The sequence below is a fragment of the Mustela nivalis genome, assembly GCF_964662115.1.
Source record: "Mustela nivalis genome assembly, chromosome: 15".
NCBI lineage: Eukaryota > Metazoa > Chordata > Mammalia > Carnivora > Mustelidae > Mustela > Mustela nivalis.
Genome location: NC_139034.1, coordinates 88,388,260 through 88,409,403, shown reverse-complemented (window position 1 = coordinate 88,409,403; position 21,144 = coordinate 88,388,260). Strand labels below are relative to the sequence as shown.

At 60.9% G+C, this 21,144-nt stretch overlaps 1 long non-coding RNA gene across 1 annotated transcript; it reads left to right on the top strand.

The window, feature by feature from the left end:
* Positions 1 to 6,000: 6,000 nt before the first annotated feature.
* LOC309849014 lies at positions 6,001 to 18,720 on the top strand. The gene is made up of 3 exons (XR_014303417.1): positions 6,001 to 7,022; positions 10,395 to 10,495; positions 18,166 to 18,720. It is a non-coding gene; the product is annotated as an uncharacterized lncRNA (long non-coding RNA).
* The last annotated feature ends 2,424 nt before the right edge of the window (positions 18,721 to 21,144 follow it).

Here is a 21,144-nt window from a genome sequence, read left to right as displayed (position 1 = left end):
GCGAAGCCCAGGCGGGGTGTGAGCCTCGCTCCGGCACCTTCCGAGAAGCATTCGCCGCCGTTAGTACCTGAGTACAGCGGGGCTCGGCCCTGGCCCCTCCAGGCTAGCGGGAGGCTTCTCTGTGGGCAGGTAGGGACTGGAAGGTTCCGGCAACCCCGCCTTGGAGGTGCAGGGAAGGGGGCTGTGGTGGGCGACGCTGAGTCAAGCCACCTGGGGTCCCCGGGGCTTGTGACTTGAGGACCCAGGATCACGGGGCTTGGAACCCTGGGCCTTTCCTGGTTTTGCATGAAGTCCATCCCCTGGGAGACCCCTCAGTGTGAGACCAGTGGGGACATCAGTTGACCTGTGCTGCTGAGTTCCTAGCAAGCTGAGTCCCCTCGAAACCTAAGGCCTGTCCCCCTGCGCTTCCCCTCTGCCGGCTGTGTCTCGGCTCAATGTCATGTCTTTGGCGCTAGTGAGGGCCTGGGGTCTTGGCGCCAGGACAGGATTCTGGAGTGTGAGGTGAGAACTGTGGGGGTGTTAGTGGACAGGACAGTGAGGTCGGGAGGCGAGGGGTCACAGAGCCGGAGCACAGTCCGTCGCGGAGCCTGGGGAGACCTTCCTTCCATCCTGTGTGGGTGTGGGCTCCGGGGTCACAGCACACCCTTCCTGCGACCGTCTTTCCTCGAGAGCGGACCCAGAGCCGTGCGGACAGAAGCAGGAAATGGCATCTGCATGATGTCAGCCCCAGCAAGGAAAGCTGCTGTGCTCGGGCACGTCAGTGGGGGCGCCGACGCACAGACCCAGGGCTGCGCACGCGGGGCGCCGGGGACAGAACAAGGAGACGTTTCCCTAGACACGGATTCCTGAACCTTCGGAGGACAATTTCCTAGAACCGGTGTAGAATGCACGCGTGATTTCAGGAAAATGTTTGAAACAAACCCGTCAGCTGTCCTCCGGGGGTGGAAACAAGACCTCGAGAGCATTACGCGTCCTCGGGCTCCCCCGTGAGTGACCTCACAGCCCCCGCGAGCCTGGGCTGGGGACGTGTCTCCACGGCCCCCGGGGGAGAAGTGAGGCTCGGGCGGCTAGGAGCGCAGGGCTGGGGGCAGGGCCTGGCAGAGTCTGGCCTCCGCCCTGGGGCAGAGCCTGCGGGAACCTGCCTGCTCGCGGCCACGGACAGGCCGGACCGAGGGTGGCTGTCCCAGGGAGTCCGAGGGTTTCGCATCCTCTCCCGATTGCCACCTTGACTTTGGTCAAATCGCCTGCTCTCTTGAGGTTTTCAATCGACAGGGGAATATCGGTATCTTCCGTAGGGTTCTTGGGAAGATGGTCGGAGGAGGCGGATTAGAAACTATTTATCTGGCAGGTATGAAGGGCGTCACAAGGGCGTCTGAGAGCAGAGGACTGCTCCCTGCACAGGGAAGGTAAGAAATCCCTGTGACAATTCTAGTCCGTAACACACTGAGCTCGGGGCAAGTCTGAGCTGCACTGATCACGAATAATGTCGCTCGGAAAAGGTTAAGGAGGCAAGCACGGACTCGGACATCCCCACTCCGCTACCCAGAGCCTCTTATTTGAACAAACCGACATCCGAGCTTTCTGTTTTTCTCCCAGAAACACAAAATGCAAAACGATTCCGTTGCATTTGGTTATTATTCACAAAAGGCCTGGTTTCATCTGGCTGTAGTCTTCTTTATATTAATGAAAAGATCCTTTTTAAACCCAGAAAACTTGGAAGTAACAGTCTTCTATAGTGTGCATTCTCAGCTGGCTTGTTGGGTGCACAACCCCAGACACGTCCCATGGCGGACAAGCGGACAAGGCCTTGGAGGTCCATCCTTCGGCCTCAGCGGTGCAGCTTATCTCGAGGCCTTTTCAGGTTCTTTGCTTCCTTCCTCTTCGGACAACAACGGGCTCCTCCCTGGGACTGCGGAAGTCATCCAAGAGGAAGAAGGCAGGAGGTGACAAGAGCAACCCGTCCTGTTGGGGAAAAGGAAAAACGCCCCAACAAAGGACACGCAGAGGCAGAGCGGAGCCTCCCCTCCTCGGGGCCCGGCCGGAGAGCCTAGGGCAGACCGAGCTCGCCAGGCGGAGTGTTCCAGGTGCTTCGGGCCTGGCCGTAGCTCTGGCAGCCTCCAAGTGTGCCCCCTACCCCCGTCTCTCAGTCTGTTCCCTGAGGGCAGCGTTAGATGTGGGAGGACCTGGCAGACTTGGGGACACAGGCGCGGGGTCCCAAAGGGCTCTGCTGCAGCGTCATCTTCAGACCCACTCCAGGAGCCCCAGCAAGGGGCGTCCCGTGGCCACGCCAGCCTCGCCAGCCGCCCCAGGACAGGGCGCTCCCTCCACGCACGTCCCCAGAGGGTCTGCCATCTGCAGGTGGGGGGGTCAGTGGCTCCCGAGGACAAAACAGACTCTGCCCTCGCGGGGCTCACTCAGTGTCTCTTGGACTGGACTTGGGCCGAGCAGAGAACCTTGGAAATAAATGAAACTCGTGGGAGCTTCTTCAGAAAGTCCACGTGGGGCGTGCTGTAGTGAGTCCGGATCCCGGTGGCCCTCGGCCTTCCCTCGCGCCGGCTGTAGCATGCTCTGGCCAGGAGGGTCGTCAAGAGAGGGTTGGCCCCTTCTGTCCTCCCACTGGGGCGCCCGGGGTCCTGGCGGGGAGGGGAGGGCACGCGGCCCCTCCTTTTCTGAATCCCACGCTCCTCCCTGGGTGGCTGAGTTCTGTGTCCACGAGGGAGCCGGGAGAAGGGGGTCGTGCCTCGTGCATCTGGGGGAGCCCGAGACGGCGGTTTCGGAACTGAATGACGGGACGAAGAGTGGGGACCTTAGAGGCTACAGAGGGTGGGGGCTCCTTTCTCCGGAACGGGAGACCCTTGGAGACATGAGTGCTGATGCCCTTCGCTTTGGAGGACTTGAACAGACTCGGAGTCCTCCCACGCGTGAAGGAAGCTGCAAGCCCTGTCCTGCGCCCGGGCTTCAGGTACCAGCCCCAAAGGAAAGTGACGCAGGAGGGTATCCAGTGAGTATCAACAGCTCCTCCCTGCGTCGTCTGCGTCCACCAAGCCCAACCCCGCTCCCCGAGGCGTGTGTGCGCGTGTGAGTGTGCACACGTCTGTGTGGCTCCCTCTGTCTCCACGCTGTGCTGGAACCTACTTTCTCACTTAATAAAGCATCACACGGCGTTCTGTGGACACATGGGTTTCCAGACAGCTGCGTGGAACCTCGGTCCCCGGCTGTGAGGTACTCACTGTCCGATCTGGGGAGCCGTGGCCCAGCGTCTGGGGCGCACGGGAGCCCGAGCCTGCGCTGACCGCACCAACAATGGGTTACCGTGAATGGTGTGGGATTGCCTTTATCTGACCCACTGTAGCTATAAAAATGGCAATTGACTATGGTTCAACATAAACAATTGGAATTAGGTTCAGCATAAGAGAATGGAAACGAACGATTAAATATTTTGTCTGAGACTCCCCCTCTCTTCCTCCTCTGTCGTTCCTTATGATTTTCTCTTGTCCTTGCTTCCCTCCAGCCAAGGGGGCGCATCCTGGGCCCTGCTCGCTGCACCCACCCGGGAAAGGCGCTGGGTCGGCTCCGCTTTCCCCTGTGGGGGAGCAGGGCACCACCTGCGGACACGCTGGGCTGGCGCTGCCCTGGGCCTCCACCTTCGGTTCTAGCCCTCATCCCCTCCGTCCCCCATGACCAGGGCGGAGGGTCTCATGACAGTGGCCAGACCTGCCCGTGGCCTGCCAGGAGAGGTGCAGCGGCCCCGGGCCGTCCCGCGGCGGACGAGCTTCCCACCGAAGGCCTGGTTCTCCGCGGCTGGAGACGGTCTTGCTTACGGGCTCGGAATTCCCTTGTATTCTAAGACAATACCGGGTCTTTAATGTCTAAAGCAGCTCTGCCAGATTCTTAAAAGTTCCCTGATATTTCTTACGGGAGAATTCTGCTGGACGGCTGGAGAGAGTAGGGGCCCCGAGCGCCTGGCATGGGGCGGGGATGGAGGACAGGTCGTACTCGGCAAACCCGCGTCCCCGAGGGAAGCGCGACGCCAACGTCCCGTGTTTTTCACACACGCACTGATCGACTGGGAAGAGGAATTTCTCCTGGACCGTTTTTTTTTTTTTTTTTCTAAGTGCTTGTAATATTTTGCTGTTACTGGAGATCTCTAGTACTGGACTGATTCGGAGGTTTTCCTTTCCTTTCATCTGACTAAATTCTCTCTCTCCTCTTCTAAGTCAGACGTGACACACAGCACGGACGGTACATGATGCATTATCCATGCAGAGCTGGTTGAAGTAAGAAATTTTAAGTTGGACACTGTCTTTAGAAATTCCACTTACAGGGGCATCTGGGTGGCTCAGTGGATTAAGCCTCTGCCTTCGGCTCAGGTCATGATCTCGGTGTCCTGGGATCGAGCCCCGCATCGGGCTCTCTGCTCAGCGGGGAGCCTGCTTCCTCCTCTCTCTCTCTGCCTGCCTCTCTGCCTGCTTGTGATCTCTGCCAAATAAATAAATAATGTATTAAAAAAAAGAAAAAGAAATTCCACTTATAGTACAGAATTCGCAGTCTAAGTGCTAAGGAAGTATGTTCAAGAGAAAGACCACGGTTTTCGTGTCCGTGTCCGCCCCCTGACTCTCCTCTGGTGACAGCCGTGGCCCTCATGCGCCTGACGTGGTCTGAGGTCTCAGCGCGAGACCGTTCTGCCCCATGGAAGGGCTGCTGACGGGGAGTCCCAGGCGATGTCACGGCCTCGGAGGTTGTGTGAGGTTGCGACGGCAAGATGCCGATCGTCGTTCTACACGCTCCCCAGGCTGCTTGACAGGTGTCGCCAGGAGGATTGGCAAAAGTGTGCGTGGCGGTTACTTCGAGCCCTGGGGGTCCCGAGTGTCTCATGCCGCGGACGCTGCGGGGCCTTGGCGGAGGGAGCACAGGGTCCCTGTGATCCATCCTGACCCCAGAGCCCAGCCCCAGAGCCCAGAGTCCCAGGGTCCTCTTGTGCACGGAGCCCCATCGCGCTGGGTTTCTCCTTCTCCCGCATGAAATGGGAAAGCAAACACTCCACGCCCGCTTCGTGGGCGGCTCATTCCTTCCTCGTAAGACCCGAGCAGTCACTCTAAAGTGCTTTACGCGCTGACCAGAGGCAATGCCAGGACCTATAGTTTTGCCTTTGGGTTCTCCCTGGAATTTCAAGGCTCCTTGAGAAACGTCTTCTGACTTACCTGCCAGGCTCCAGTGTTGCCGGGAGACGCTCCGTCCACACCACCCGCCTGCCTTCCCCTCTGCCAAGCCCTCAACCAGGCAGTCCTTGCAAACGTCACCCCAAACAACAAGAAAACAACTACAAAAGGCAGGAGTTCCACTGTCCAGCCCACGACTGGGGTAGGAAGAGGGAAAAGCATTCTCCCCGAGCAGAGACCGGACAGCGGGCCACGAACTTCTGGAGGATCCCCTCCAGCGAGCCAAGAGTTAGATCCTGAGTTTGAACTCAAGGCTCTGCCATCCCCTGGCTGGGGTGGTGTCCTGCTGCCTGCTCAGCTGGGCACCTGCCGTGTCCCAGGGTTTGGGCTCCTGCCGGACGGCTTCAGCCGGGGGACGCACGGCGTGAGTTGTTCAGCAGATGTGAGCCCTCAGGGGCCCCATGGTGTTTTGGGGACACGTGGCCTTTGTGTGTCTCAGCTCGGAGGTGCTGTCTCCCCTGCGTTGGACTCTGGCTGCTCCAGATCGAGTAGAAGTGGGGCTTATCGGTCCCATGCTTCTGCTTCTAATGGGGACGCGGAGCCTCGGCAGTGCAGAAGGTTTGACCTGCCGTGTTTGGAGGAACCTTTTCTGAGCGATCACGTTCTACCTTGGCGTTTCGTTCACTGGTTCGTTCTTTGCTCCTTGAAATAGTCCCGCGATCTCACGATGGGCTGGGGCCAGAGGCCGAGGTCACCGAGGGGCCGCGAAGCACAGTGGACGGCCACAAGGAGTCCGTGGGAGGGGGCGCGAGGCCCCCGGGGGGACTTTGTCAGGGGTGAGCAGACCCAGAGCCGAACTTGGGAGGGGACGGACGCCCACGGGAAACTGTGACACGGTCCCGTTCCGTGCTGAGAACTGTGAATCCCGCCGTGCCTGTGCTGGGGCTTCTCGCGGACGAGCCTGGGGGCTGGTCTGTTGGTGGGGAGGGGAGGGTTCGAAGGGCCTGTGCGACGCGACGCCGGGTGTGGACGACCCCCGGGTCACCGTGACACGGGCTCCAGCCCACCCACGCGTCTCATTCTCCCCCGAGGCCCGTGAGGTGGGGGTAAGGGCCGCCAGGCTTTCCCACAGCAGCTGGTAGGGGCCATGGTGGTGCAGACGACCCCCCAGAGGGAAGTGTGCATCCCAGAACCTTCCAGAAGCCGAGGCTGGCTGCTCTGAGATCCCTCCCTGCCTCGCCGCAGGAGTTCAGAGGTTCTGCGGCCACACAAAACCGGCGCTGCTTTTAGCCGGGCGAACCTCTGACGGTGTCCCGCGCGTCCTTCCGTTATCCCTCAGGTGCAAGCGCAGGGGCCGCCGCCACGAACACAGGAGGAGGCCACGGTGTGTGCAGGGAGCGCGGACGGACGCACTGAGCCGGCGCGCCCTCCCCGCCCCGGTGTGAGCGCGCGTCCCTGCCGCCCGCTCCGGTTCCCAGCGCGGGATTAGTCTAAGCTCCCGCAATAAGGCGGGAGGGAGGTGCCGTCAGCCCCCAGGCCCGCGCCTTTGTCCAGCGTGCGAATCCCCGTGAGAGCGGCCACCGGTGCCCCCCCTGTCGCCCTGTCCCTCGCAAGGCGGGTCCCGGCCCTAGCCTGCTGTGTTTGCCGAGAGGCCCACAAAGGAAGCAGGGAGGGACGGGTCCCTCTCCGCCCGGCGGCGGAATGAGGAAGTCCCCTGTCTCCTGGCCAAGGTAATGGAGACGAAGCCAAACACAAAACACCCGGGGCGCAGCTGGAGCTCTTCCTGTTGGCAAATCCTTTACATGAGATCGCTTGATCCACTGAACAGGAAACTGGTCATCTGACCAGACCCGTGGGAATCGGGTAAGAAGACCCCAAGAGACACCCCCACCCCGGCCCGTGGGGAGCTCGGGGCTGACGAGGGCGGGGTCGCGGCTCTCCTGCGGGTCTGGATTCAGACGCGCGTGAGGCTCTGGCTGGACCTTGGCGAGGACGTGGAGATGCAGCAATGAGGCCGGTGCTTCCGGTTCTAGCACCTGTGGGCCCGTGCGGGCCGCTCTCTCCCGTCCCACCGCCTCGGAGCCGAGCTCACACCTCCGAGGACGTTCGGAGCCCCGAGCCGTGGACGTGAAGTCCGCAGAGATGGGCCCGGGCTCTCTCGCGTCCTCGAGCTCGTTCGTGTGCTGTGCGGTGAGGCCGGAGGCGGCTGCTCCACGGGCTCCCGAACAGTCCAGGGTCGGTCGTCCTGCGGAGGGGATACGTGCCCCGGGCCCTGTCCGTCCCACGAAGGCGCGTGCAGGAAGGGCTCTCACCGGGGGGTACGGGGTGGCAGGGACGCGGCAGGTCCCACTAGTTGGAGATGCGGGCGCTGAGCCCTTTCTCGGGCGCCGGTGCCGCTGGGGGACAGACCGGACGACATTCGAGCCCGGGGGAGCCGGTGAATCATTCAACAGCCTCCCACGATCAATACAGTGTTGCTGCGCGTTTCCTCGCAGATATTTCTGGAGCGCGCTTCAATATTTAATTCACCCCAAACCTGTAGGTCATTAGCAAAAGTATATTCCGGGTCACCACAAGAATCCGCTCGCGTCCCACCGCGGAAGGCCGGGCGTTGCGGGTCTGGGAGCTGCCTGTGTAAACGTCTCTCCTTCAGAGAAAGGTTGAGACACTTTCCACACGCTCTCTTTTTGTTTTTTTATTGTTTTCAAAAGATTTTGTTTATTTATTTGACAGAGATCACAGGTTGGTAGAGAGGCAGGCGGGGGTGGGGGGGGGTAGCAGGCTCCCGGCTGGATCCTGGGATCATGACTTGAGCCAAAGGCAAAGGCTTAACCCACTGAGCCCCCCAGGTGTCCCACACACACTCTTTTCTTTTCTGCCTGTGTATTTAAAGAGGACGTGGGGTTGCTTCATTTGCAAATTCTTCTTAAATGAACACCTTGCCAAGGAGGAAGGTTCGACCAGGCCTTTGTTGAAGAGGAATTCTGAACGAAGGGCCGGGCCGTGAGCCGCCTGGAGTGGGTGTGCACGGGACCCGCCACGGTCCGCGGGAGCAGGAGCTGCAGCGCGTGGGGCTTTCTCGGCCGCTTCAGGAGCGCGCTTTCTGCTTGGCCGAAGAAACAAAACACCGGTCCCGCACGTTTAGCTTCCGTCCTTTTAGAAGCTGTTGAACTATTTCTCGGAGTTACGGACTGCACCTGCCTCCTCCCCCGGCCAAGCCCCCGCCCGCTGGGAGCCCGGGAGGCTTGTGGGTGGGAACGGGACCAGGAAAAACCAACTCATGATTTCCTGCTTTGCCCCGTTGCTCAGGAGGGCACCAAGGTTGCTCTGGTTGGGCTTCGGGACCAGCCTCTTGGGGTCCCGGCCGCTGCCCCTGCCGGGACGGGGGTGCACACGCAGCCCCGGGGACGCCCCCCTCCCACATCCCCTTCCTCCCAGGCGAGCGGGGTCTGCAGGATGCCGGGGACGGTTCCTGTGGCTGCAGGCCGAGGAGCACAGAAGGGCGCGCTCCCTCGGGCAGGAGGTCAGAAGGGGTCCCTGCGTCTCTGCCTCTGTCCTCACCCGGCTTCACCCCCGACCTGTCTGTGCCCAAATCTCCCTCGTCCTCGAAGGACGCTGGTCACACCGGGTCAGGACCCAGCCTGGTATGGCCTCCTCTGAACTTGATTGTGTCTGCAAAGACCCAATAAAGTTTCCAAATAAAGTCCCATTCACAGCTTCTGTCACATACGACTTTTGGGGGACACTGCCCAAGCCCGTGCGGTCAGAGAGTCCTTCCAGTCCGACGTCAGAGATCAGAGAGCAGATGCCCGAGGCAGGAGGCCTGGTCAGGGCTGCGGACACAGCTGAGGGAGGAAGAGGACCCTGTTCTCAGGGGGTGGGGGCACAGTGACAGGGCAGCAGAAACCCCCCAAACAAACATTATTTGATTTACTTCCGCCTTGGGCTGCGCCGCTGTCCTATAACTCCCCGTTTCTGAACACTGCCCACACCACAGACTGAACCAGAGGGCACTGGGGGCACGACTCTGTCCGGGGCCGGGTCACGGAGCCCGCCGCCTCCCTCTCGCAGCGGCCCTCCTGCAGGGCCGAGGACACCACCGGGCTGCGGGTTCAAGCCCACACGGGCGCTCTGAGAGTCTCCCCGTGCGGCCGCACCTTGCAGACGGCAGCCCTGCGGAGCCGTACCCTTGACTAATCCAAATGGGGTCACTTACTTGTTTCTAAACAAAGGACACGCTTGTATTCGAGCTTTGTTCAAGACTGGGTTAGTGAAAAGTCAATTCTAAGTTTCGATAAAGCAGCGTTCAAACCCTGTGCTATCTCGCTCGCGAATGCAAGAGGGTCTGTGTCCGTTCTGAGACGGACGCGCCGAGGCGGCGTCGCTGCTTCTGACCAAATCCCAGCACATGTCAAGGTGAAGAAGTGACTTGCAGGAGTGATGGAGCTCGTGCTGAGAAGGTCGACCGGGCAGAGCCTCGTCATTTCAGTTCCCACACATTGTTCCTTTTCTGGTTGTTTTGAGGGTCACTGGGCAGGGGAGGATGAGAACGCGGAGCTGCCGTTACAAAACAAGCTACAAACAAAGGGCAACACACCGTTTACAGAAGAGCAAGCTTACAGGGATGTTCCTTTCTACTTGAAGATAAAATGGGCCGGGCACGGGGTTGGGGGTCAGCTGGTCAGTCTGCGGCTCAGGTCATGGTCCCCGGTGCTGGGATCAAGCCCCAGGCCGGGCTCTCTGCTCAGCAGGGAGCCTGCTTCTCCCTCTCCCTCTGCCCCTCCTCCCTGTTCCTGCTCTCTCTCACATAAAGATATAAAATCTTCTTTAAAAAAAGAAGGAAGGAAGGAAGGAACGGGGCATCGGATTTACTGAGGTTCTGGTTGCTTCTCCGCCGGGGCCGGCTCCTGGACTGCACACACCGTGTTGTCACAGAGGCTTCAGAGCTGCCGCGAAACCAACTTTTAGCAGGATCCCTGAGCCCACACTTGCTACCGCCAGAGGAAATTATGCCCTAGAGAGAACTGCAGGGGTGACCTGGTCCCCAGCGGCTGGAGCAGGCGGGTTCCCACGCAGACCAGGCCTCCACCCCTGCCGCTGGCCATGGTCGGCTCTTCCCTGACCTTCCCCATGAAGAGGAAGGAGAAACATCTTCAAATATTAGAAAATAAAAATAAAAACACACTGTTATATCCAGCCCTTGGGATTAAAACAAAGATTCTTCTCCGTTCGCAGGAGATGCAGGAGGCGGAGGCGGCGCTGCGGGACCGTCTGACAAACGCAGAACAGGGGCGTTTCCGGGAAGACGGGCCGAGTCTCCAAAAAGCCCGAGCTGTGTAAGTGAAGGAGTGGGAAGGCTGGGGGTCGTTCTGGACTGGAAGAGGCAGGAGAGACAGAAGAACAAAAGACAGTGCATAGGTCTTGAGGCCCCTAGAACCGCAGGCCGCCGGGACGCAGATCACGCTGTACTAAGGAACTCTGCGTGGGGACCCATGCTCTGTGCGGGGAAACAGCCTCCGTCTTCAGACACACACCGAGGTCGTCCGGGCCGGGGCCTGCCAGGCCTGTAAGAGCAGATCAGGGGAAAAGATTATGCAAATAGTTAAGTTTAGCGATGCGGTCTTTTTTTTTTTTTTTTTTTTTTTTTTTCCAATTCCCTCTATGTTTGAGACTGTTCACGATGGGAAAAACAGGGAGCAAGGTCTCAGCAGACGACTTGAGCAGGAGGTGAAGGTCCATGTCTCCCCTGCAGGCCCAGAGCAGTCCTCGTGGGGCCGTCTGGGCCGAGGGCGACCCCAGGGCAGCCAGAGCGGCGGCAAACCCAGCACCTACCCGCGAGGTGCTTGGGCACGTTGGGAGGGTCCGTTTTGTGAGTGTCTCCGTAATTGTGCGTCCCGTTTGTGGGACTCTGGTCCTCCTGGGAAAGCGCCGGCGTAGAGACCGTTGCTTCGGAGCAAGGGTGTGAGTCCCACAGCGTCTCGACCTGCCGGCGCTTCCACACACCACGGCCCTTGGTGCTTTGCGTCTGGTAACTTCCCCACAAGGTTAACATGCTCGGTCCACGCACAGCCCGTCTGACAGGCGGAGGACGGGCGAGGACGGATCCACTGGGCCAAGACCTCACCGCTAAAAGCCGCGGCACTGAGCAGAAGCAGAAGCAGAAGCCCGGTGATGTCTGCGCTTTATTCTGAAAAGTGTAAATACTGCGACGGATTGGCGAGTGGACAGTTGGACAGATGGACAGAGAGTCCAGAGTGTGGGTCGCATGGACTCCAGGTGGTGGGTGTTCACCGATCAACTCATTCAGATTCTCCCAGTGTAAAATTCCTAATCAGATGTTGAGGGAAATATTTTGAAAGAGCAGAACGGACACGCGAGCAGGCAGCCTTGCTCCAGAGCCCAGGTGCCCGGCCATCGCGGGCTCCCACCTCCTAAGCAGCGGGAGTCGGACCCCAGGCGCTTAAAGGATATGAGCAGGTCGTTCCTGCAGACTGGCCGTAGGACTCGGTGGGCCCGAGGAGTCATCTGGTCCACCTGGCCTTGGTAAGGCGAGCGTCAGGGAGAGGGTGACTTGCTTGAGATCTGGGAAGGGTTAGGACCCGTGCCCGGCTCGGCGTGGCCGTCTGCTGCACTCCCCCCCGGCACATTGCCATGCCTGCCTGTCCGAGCGGCCGGGCAGCCTGGCGTGGGACCCTGTCCTCGGCAGCCTGCGTTGGCTCTTACCGACAGTGGGCTTCCACCCACCGTGCTGCCGCTAGCCTCTAATGCCCCGTGCAGCCTCCCCTTCTCAGAACGCTGTCCTTGCCCGGCGGACCGCGTCGGCCCTGCCCGGAGGCACGGCTTATTGAGCGCACAGGACATTTTTATCCTTGAGTTCAAACCTCCTCTGGTTTCACTTCTATTTTTAATACCTTGGATTCATAGAGCCATTTCCTTCGATGAGCTCAGGCACTTTGCAGACGTTACCTAATGAATCTTCCTAGACCGGTGGGTGACAGTATTGTTAACCAGAGGCCACCCCCTCGAAGAACACTGGAGACCTGTCCGTGATGGCTGGGTGGACGCAGAGGAGAGAGAGAGGGTCGTCTCACCGGAGATGGGGCCGCAGCGTCTGAGCCTCTTCCAGGGCCCGGGGAACGACCCTGCATTCGCATGAGGGAATGAGCCCTGCATGCCACCAGCCGTGAGGGCCAGAGCTGCAGCGGTCCCAGCCAGAAGGGCCGTGGGAGGGTCCGCTGGCATCCCCGCGCATTGCTGGGGACGGCGGGCAGAGACAAGCGGCTTGCCTGAGGTCCCTGAGCTCATTACTGCCACGTCCCCCAGCAAGTTTCTGGGCAGCAGAGGTCTTGGAATTACACTTTTCAAGGTTAACATTGTGTTTCTTTATAAGGAACATTAAGACACCCCTGAGTCTTTGCTCTGGGATCACACAAGCCTTTCTCAGCCCAGAGCTGTCCTGCCCCTCCAGGAAGTCAGCTCGAGGGGCTTCCCTGCACCTGGAGACCTGTGCGTCCCCTTCCCGGGTACGCGGGGACAGACAAAGGGTGCCCGGGGACAGCAAAGAGTGTGTGGGGACAGACAGCACGCTCCAGGGACCGGGGCGTCTCTGACTTCTGCGGCGTGACTCGTCGCTCCCACAGGCATCACTCTGGGAGGAGGCCTGCCGCATGGCTTTGGCTCCCGATGCCTGTAAACCCGTGCCCCCGTGAGAGGTCCTCGCTCCGTCTTCCAGATGTCACTGCCGTGAGGAAGACGCTTGTTCCGTCAACGCGGAGCCCCTCATCATCAATTCATCCCTCCACCACTTCATTAATTTAGTTAATCTGTTCCCAAACTATTTCTGTAACCACACTCAGATGTATGGACCGGGTCACCCAGTGGACGGGAGTGACTTCCTAGTTACTACTTTTGATGATGTGAGAAGCGTCTGTAACCCACCCGCCCAAACAGAAGCTGGGGCTCCGATCGGAGGATCCCTCCTCAGCCTGTGCCTCCCTGTCCCAGGCACGGCCACCCTGAACCTGCGGTTCGGCGGGTCCCCGAGCTCAGGGAACGGGACTCCAGAGCGGGGCAGCGGGCTTGCCTCCCCCGACTCCGGAGGAGCCCCCATCTCTGTGTCCACGGCTGTTAGGGACACCGGCGTTCCGGGGAAGACAGTTGGGACAAAGGGCTTGACGTGCAGGTCTCGGGACACACAGTGTGGGCTGGGCCAGCTGCTCACTGCTGGGTCCAAACTTCCCTGGGAAAGCAAACAGCAGGCCTCGCCAACTCGTTTATTCTTAAAGAAAATTAATTTATCTGGGTTTTACCACCTTGAGAGGTGAAGGAGCTAAACTCAAGGGGCAGAACGGAGGCCTCGGGTCTGAGCCCTAGGGGGAGGGCGTGGAGGCCGCTGGGCAGGTGGGCTGTGCTGCGCGGTTCCTGCCCGTGGGGCCGTCTTGTCCTGAGGCGACCCCGGCCCTGCCCCAGGTGGGACGGGCACCGCTTGCCCGCAGGGCCGGGCATCAAGTATCATGAATTGATCTGACGGCGTTTTCAGGCTTTGCGCTGACTCAGCAACAGGAGAGGCAGGACAGGCAAGCGAGGTCCTGGGGGGCGGGGGTGGGGGCGGGGTTTGCCGCTGCTCGGACCCTCTGCTCTTTCAGGGCCCCTCCCCCCAAATCTCCCTCCCCGGAGCAGGGCCCTCGATGTGCTGAGCGGCTAAAGGGCTGGACAGCCCAGCAGCGCTCCCGCGAAGGTCTGAGCCCCCTGGGTCTCCTCTGGCCTCGTGGGGGGAGTCCGGTGAGGGTGGCAGCGGGGCCGGCCGGTCTCCGGGGCTGACTGAGGATAAGCTGTCAACGCGGAAGACCACCGCCCGAGGGCTCCGCGGAGTCGGGGTCCCCGACCCCAGGGCTGCTTGAATCGCACAGATGCTCGCGGACGGGGCAGCTCTTCAGCCCGGCCCACCACACTGACCCCGCGGCCGAGGGAGGGCGACCCCGAGACCCTGCGGCCAGTCCTGCCAGCTTGGTTTGGGAAGATCCCGGGGTGAGAGCCGGAGCCCAGGGAGGAGAGACGGAGACTCAGACTCCTCTTTGCGCCGGCTCTGGGCCTGGGCCTCTGGGTCATCCCGGGAGCACAGCCAAGGGCAGGGGCGGCCGAGCGGATCCACTGCCCTACCCGCTCTCCCGCGTCTCCCGAGATAGCCTGAGCGTGAGGCGTGGCCTCTCCCTGCCCTACCCTAGCCCTGCAGGGCCCTGCAGTTCCCCGAGGCTCCTCCTCTGGGGACCCTCTGAGCCGAGGTCGAGGTGGTGAGGCTGGGTGTCCTCGGGCTTGGCCCCGCGGCAGGCCCGGCCCTCCCTGGCCTCACCCCGTTGCCAGGTGACAAGGCCCCACGGCAGCAAGCACAGACGGTTTGGCCGCTCTCCTTCCTGCCCCTTTCCCACACTTCAGGCTTCTTCTGCAAAAATCTGAAGCTCCCGCAGGAGGAAACAGCGTGGCTTGAGAGCGGTGCCCCCAGGCCGAGGTCCAAGAAAGAGCCCGGTCCAGCTCCGTGGCTGCAAACCTGCTCCTGCAAACCTGCTCCGAGCACAGCCTCACTGTGGACACCAGGGCCAGCTCCGGGTCCCAGGGGGGACGAGGCCCCCGGGGATGGAGGTCCCACTGGGCCCCTGCCACCCACAGCTCTGAACCACCAGCCTTCCGCCAACCGGTGCCCCCGGGGACTGTGCTGGGGATGGCGAGCAGAGCCCGACAGAGGTGATGTCACTTGTTAGCCGTCCCCGTGAGCTCACGCGGTTCTGAGTGCGGTGCCCGGAGGACTCCGTGGGACCTGACCACCGCCTCCCGAGGGACAGACAGGGGCAAGCCTGGGTTTCAGGGCTATGAGACTCGCGCCCCCGCTGCACGGCCCGTCTCCTCATCTGGAATCGTTAGCAAGAGTTCGCGCCTCGCAGGGTCTTCACAAGCACCCACGCGCTAGGACACGGGGAGTGGCCCATAAGCGCTCACTGTTCGCAGCCCCATTCTCCAGTGGGAAAGCCCTTGCTCAGCGCACAGTCCGGCAGGCCGCTGTCCACCCATTGCGAGCCCGAAGCAGGGACGGGAGGGCCCGAGTGCACCACTCCAGCCCGCACCGGCCGCTGACCTCTGCCCTGGGATACTACCTGAGCCTGAACTTCAGCGAGGTGGCAAGGCTTCTGGCCGGTACAGCGGCAGCCTCTTTGTGCTCTGTCACAGTCTTACAACAAAACAGAAATGCAGCTCTTCTCATTCTGGGTTGGCAAATTAGCTGACCTGCCTAATGAATGACCAACAGCCTGGGCTGGGCCAGAGGCCTGCAGAGTGACGGCCCCGGGAGCAGAGGTGCAGCTGCCCGTGAGCAGATGGAAAGTAAATGCTAGATTTGGGAAAGCACAAGGGCCAGTTTTGAGAGATGACGACTTCCCATCAGAAAGCTGAGCGCTGAGGACCCTCTGGAGCCCGCCGTGCATGGGCGCTCAGGACGGGCTCAGTCAGTCCTCAGGTTAAACGTGGCATTTCTTAAACATTTCAGTCACTCATGTTCTATTATTGTACTCTGTAATGCTTCCAAATTTTCACTCTTTCCTTTGAAGTTTCTAGATTCTGAAATAACTGGAGTTGGCCCAGAGTGCAGATAGCTTGCAATTATTGAAATATCACCTAAAAGCTGGTTTTGGAAGCACATCCCTTGCGGTCTGGTTGGGCAGGTGCACAGGAGGCCGGGATCAAGGGTCTGGGTCCGTGTGCCCTTGTCAGCGGACACGGGACACGGGGCACGCAGGCTGGGGTCTGGACACGGGACACGGGGCACGCAAGCACGCAAGCTTGAGGCCCAACGTTGTGTGCTTCCTCTGCCCCTGGGGATTAGGTTCTGGTGGTCTTTGATGTGAGAAACAAAGGCAGAAGCTTACTGGCGAGTCCTTGACACAGGGAGAGTGACCTTACCCTGGGGACCCAAATACCTCGATGTTTACACTTTGCCAAGGGCCAAAGACAAGTGTCAGCCCATCCCCCAGGACCCTGCAAGTTTACTTTAACACATAAAAATCCCTCTGGGAATGTCCCTTATCTAAATTCCCCAAGATATGGGTTGGCAATCGGCCTTCAACCCTACGGCCCACTGATAGACGTCGGAGCCGCCTCCTGACTGAGGGTTTACTAAGCGATCGTAAATGACCTTTCTCAACAACAGCAAGCCTGGAAACTTTGCTTCCAAAATTCCTCAGAGACTTACACGACCGCCAACATTTTGGAGGGGGTCTTTCATAACTCACGGGGACTCGGCGGAGGAGTCAGGTAAGCCCGTCTGTTGGAACAGATGCCGCATACGACACAGTCGGCGGACAGGTTCTCAGGGACAAGGACAACGGTCGGACGCCACCGCGGCTGGGCGTGCTGGCGTCTCAGGGTGCAGCGGACGCCTGACCCCGGCCTGTCTCCCCGACACTGCTGTTTCCTGCGCTCGCAGGCTCTCTTCCTTCCCACCCTGGGCTGGGGGTGCATCGCCCCGTTTCTTGGCTCTCAGCCACACAAACCCCGAGGTGGGCTCGGCCCGCAGATCGTTTGTGCCCCGAGGCCTAGTTCCGCCGATCTGGGAGCTCGGACAGGAGCCGGCCGGGCTGAGCGGCTGGGTTCCCGGAATGGCGCCCACCTGTCCCGCGGCCGGGCGAACTTCCCTGCCTGTAGGATGTTCCGCGGGAGGAGGAGCTGGACGCCCAGCCCCACGGTGACCCTTGAGCCCAGTGTGCTCCCCACCCCCAGACCCCAGACGCCCAGCAGCTCCGGGAACAGCGGGCTGGGCCACCAGCTCCCTCTCGCCAGTGGCGGCCCGCGACCACCGTGACCAGGCTCCGGCAGGAATCTCTGCCTTAGCCGCGGAGCCCGGAATAAATAAAATCTTTTTTTTTTTTTTTTAAACAGTGCTTCCTCCCCTTTAGCCTCCAGTGTTTTTGTTTTGTTTTAGATTTTATTTATTTATTTGACACACAGAGATCACAAGTAGGCAGAGAGGCAGACAGAGAGAGGAAGGGAAGAAGCTCCCCGTTGAGCAGAGAGCCTGCAGGGCTCGATCCCAGGACCCTGAGACCATGACCTGAGCCGAAGGCAGAGGCTTCACCCACTGAGCCCCCCAGGCGCCCTCCAGTGTTATCCAATTACCTCCCCCCAACACACACACAAGGAGGCGGTAGTGGGGTTAAGTCATCACTTCCTCAGGGTCCGTCCAGCGTCCCTGCCCACCTCAAGGACAGCCTCGTCTCCAGGCAGGGCACCCCTCGTGCCTTCACAGCTCTGGGCGAGGGGGACGACGACCCGGTCTGCGTTCTTCACGATAAATGTTCCGTGAGATACTAGGAAATATTTCTTCAAAGGCAGGTTGACGGTAAAAATCCTTCAAGGTAGGATTTTTAGTTATGTCCAGAAATCCATAATATGAAAACGGGTTTTTGGGAGTATGTTGGTTACGAAGAACTAGCTCAGGGGGAAATTTACCGTCGACTGTTATCGCAGTGGGAGCCCTGGTGACGTTGCTCGGTAACACCCCTTTCCGCGAGATCGTGTGCCTCACGCAAGCAAACGCGAGCCTGGCCGCGGAACACTGCTCCTCCAGAAGAGACCCCAGGCGGGGGTGGCCGGCCCTGTGCAGGGCTGCTGGACGGCTGGGAGGGGCCCAGGGAGGGACGGGAGCCCGCGGCGCGGGAGAGCAGGGCGCTGCGGGAAGGAGGGGCCCAGCCTCCGCTGGGTCCTCTGAAAGCACGGGTGTGTAAATACACACCGGCAAAGAGCAGACCGAATGCCGGGCCTCTTTTTACTGTCTTTGATCTTTTCTCGTTATTTGTTGGAAAAGTTCCTTTGACCTCATAGAAGGTGACACACTAAGATCAAGAAAGAAGTTTCTATTCTCATTGCATTAAGGATTCTGAATATATGTCACCTGCACAACTTCTTTTGGGAACGAGCTCCCCCACCCTGACCTGTAGTAACCAGAGATATTCGTCCTTCACAGACCTCATGGCGCTTAGACTCCGGAGCGAAAGGACTTCTGTCCTCTGAGCACGTGTTCCTTCAGCCCGCGCTGGTCAGGTGTGGACCCGCCCAGACCCCCTTGGAAGCACAGACCTGCCCTTCCCGAGGGAGGACCGAGATGGGGTGAACCATCCGTCTCCCAGGCCAGGAGCCGGGTTCCGAGCAAGGCCACCGTGAAGCGAACGCCATCGGTCCTCCGGGGGTGGCGGGAAACAGCTGTAAATGCGGTTTTCCCAAAGCTGCTCTCCGGAGGCGTCTCAGCCGAAGCCGGACGGGTTCTTTCCGCTCCCCGTCCTGCACTCTCCTTCTAGCTGCTGCTTTGCGGGGGCTCGTGGAAAGCCTTGTGTGGGTGGTAGAGAGCGCCATCCTTTGCGGGTCCCTACGGGGTGGAGGGTCTGTAGTCAGATGTAGGACCCTGTCGCCCCGCCACGGGCCTCCCCAGGTGTTGGTGCGTGGTGAGTCGTTAAGGCTCAGTAGAATGCCCTCAACTTTGAATATTCAAGAAATAAAACACCGCGGGGTTTACGCCGATGGATACGCTCTCCCCCAACGCTGAACGAGGACAGAGTCGTGACACAGAACCCACACGCGCCTTTCCGGGGAAGCCGTGTCTGGGACGCGGCAGCGGCTGTACCCAGAGCCCTGTCTGGGTGCGGGCGGGGCTGGACGGTCCCTGGCTGCTTCCAGGATGGGCCTGTGCACTTGTCCTTAATCGACGTAGGTCAAGGCCAGGATCGCCCTCCAGAAGAAGGGAGTCCCTTAGTCACAGTCCTAACCAAACAGGGCTAATTCTTTAGCCTTTTGTTTTGCAGATAGGCCCGAAGGGGGCCCCTCCCCTCCCGCAGGCTACTGAAGTAGCAATACCGGGCAGGATAGTCAGCGCAAAACCTGTGCGCCAGGTCTAGGCACTCCTGAAACCAGCCCAATCTGCACCACCTCAGCCTGACCTCGGAGCTCACCCGGCCTCCGGGGCCAGTCCTGAGCCCGGAAACGTCTTCCTGCCTGAGTCGTCTCCTGTCCTTGTCCCTCTGAGTCAGACAAGTCTGCGCAGGCTGCCACGGCTCCCCGCTGACTTTCCCAGACAGAGGTGCCCCTTCGGAGGCAGGAGCCTTCCTGGGAAGAGGGCTTCCTTGAGGGGGGCCGGAGGCCTGACTTCCCGCGAGTGTGACCTACTCCTGCCCCCGCTCCCCGTCCCTCCCCAGCAGCGTGTCCCTGGCGGGGATCCCGTCCTGCCTCGGTTCGTCCATGGCCGGGCACTCCGTGAGCGGCCGCCTGCTCTGGCCCCATACCTCCCTCTGCAGCCAGGGTCCCCGCCCTCGTGTCCAGGAAGGCCACTGTCTTGGGTCCCTGCCTATCCTCCGCGTGTCGCTGACTGCAGGAGCAGGCTCAGGGAGGGGCCTGCCTGCCTCCCGGGACCCAGAACGGCCAGGATGCAGGCAGGCTCTCCCCACCCCTCCCCACCCCTCCCCCGCTCCCTGTCTCAGGCCTGCAGACGCGGGAGCGCCCCCCCCCCCCCCCGCCAGCCCTACTGGACGGCCACTTGTGCTGCATCGTCCCACCGATGCTGGGGGAGGGGGGACAGAAGGGGGAGTGTGCTCTTGCTGCCACAGACGACGGTGGCATTGACCTCTGTCTGTGAGTGCACCGTCATGACGCCTCCCTGCTCTACTGCTGTGGTGGCGCCGGTTCCTCAGCAAACACTTTCCTGAAAGTCCCGCGGGGTGTCCTGAGACTCGGGTTGGCCCGCGAGCTGCCCAGGCCTGGACACGGATGCAGGAGGAAGAGAGGGTCCTGGCGGGAGAGGGGGCGTCCAGGCGCAGGATGTGGGCGATGGCGGGCCCGTCCGTGAGTCTTCCTCCCCTGTGACCCGGATTTTCCTGCAAAGCTGCTCACGACCCCAGCTCCACCCCGAGGGCAGCGGCCCATCCCCGCGCTCAGCCTCGCGGCCCCTCTGGCCCGAGACACCCTCCTCACACCCGCCCGTCTGCCCGGCGGTCAGACTCGCCCTGCCCTGCTGGAGTTTTCCCCAGTTGCTGCTTCTGCCTTTTTGGAGACGTTGGTGTACCTTGGGCTGTTCCCCGAGGGGCCTGACCCATTTCTGACCGAGCCGTGTTCTGTCCTTCCCAAAGGTCACTGCCAGAACCTGTTCGTACCAACTTGCGTTTCATAGTTTCATAAATCGTCCGGACGACGGAGCCCGTGGTGCCCCCTACCTGAGCGCTTCCAGGGGGAGGCAGGAGGGGCAGCTATGACCTGCCGACCTGTGTTCTGCCCCGCAGGTGGAGTGAGCCGTGCTCTAGAGGCAGACAGGCCGGGGGTCAAACCTCCACGGGCCCCTGTCGTCCTGATGGCTAACTCCTCCGCAGCAAGGGGGGCCCCGAGCCGTGGATGTGGACATTGGGACAACCGGGAAGCGTCCGGCAGAGTCGGCGGAACACAGCAGGCCTGCGAGAAATGACACGTGTGTCGTGTTGCTTCTCGTTGCACACGGGGGGGGGAACAAGAGGAGGGACCATGGGCGGTGTGCTCCTCAGACCCCACGCGGGGCTTGAACTCACGAGCCTGCGGCCACGACCTGCGCCGAGATCCAGGGAGACGCCTCACCGCCAGAGACCCCTGGGCGCCCCCTGCCTGTTTTTATCTCCATGAAACAGTTTCATGGTTTTAGAGCTCCTTTTCCTATGAAGACTGTGCGCTCTGGATGATAAGAGCCACTAACGGACAGTGACACCGAACCCCGAGGGCTGGCTCCGCCCCGTCCCGCGCCAGCCTGGTCGGCCCGGAGCGTTAGTGCCGGGGCGGAGGGCAAGGTGAGTGGGGCTGAGTCCCGGTGCCTGCGCGCTCGGCACCTCCCACCTGCTCCCTCAGCACGCAGCCCTCCGTGAGGCAGCCATCTTCGGGGAAGCCAAGCTGGTGACCCTTCCCGGCCCGGCTCGGGACCCCCCCTGCACACGTGGCA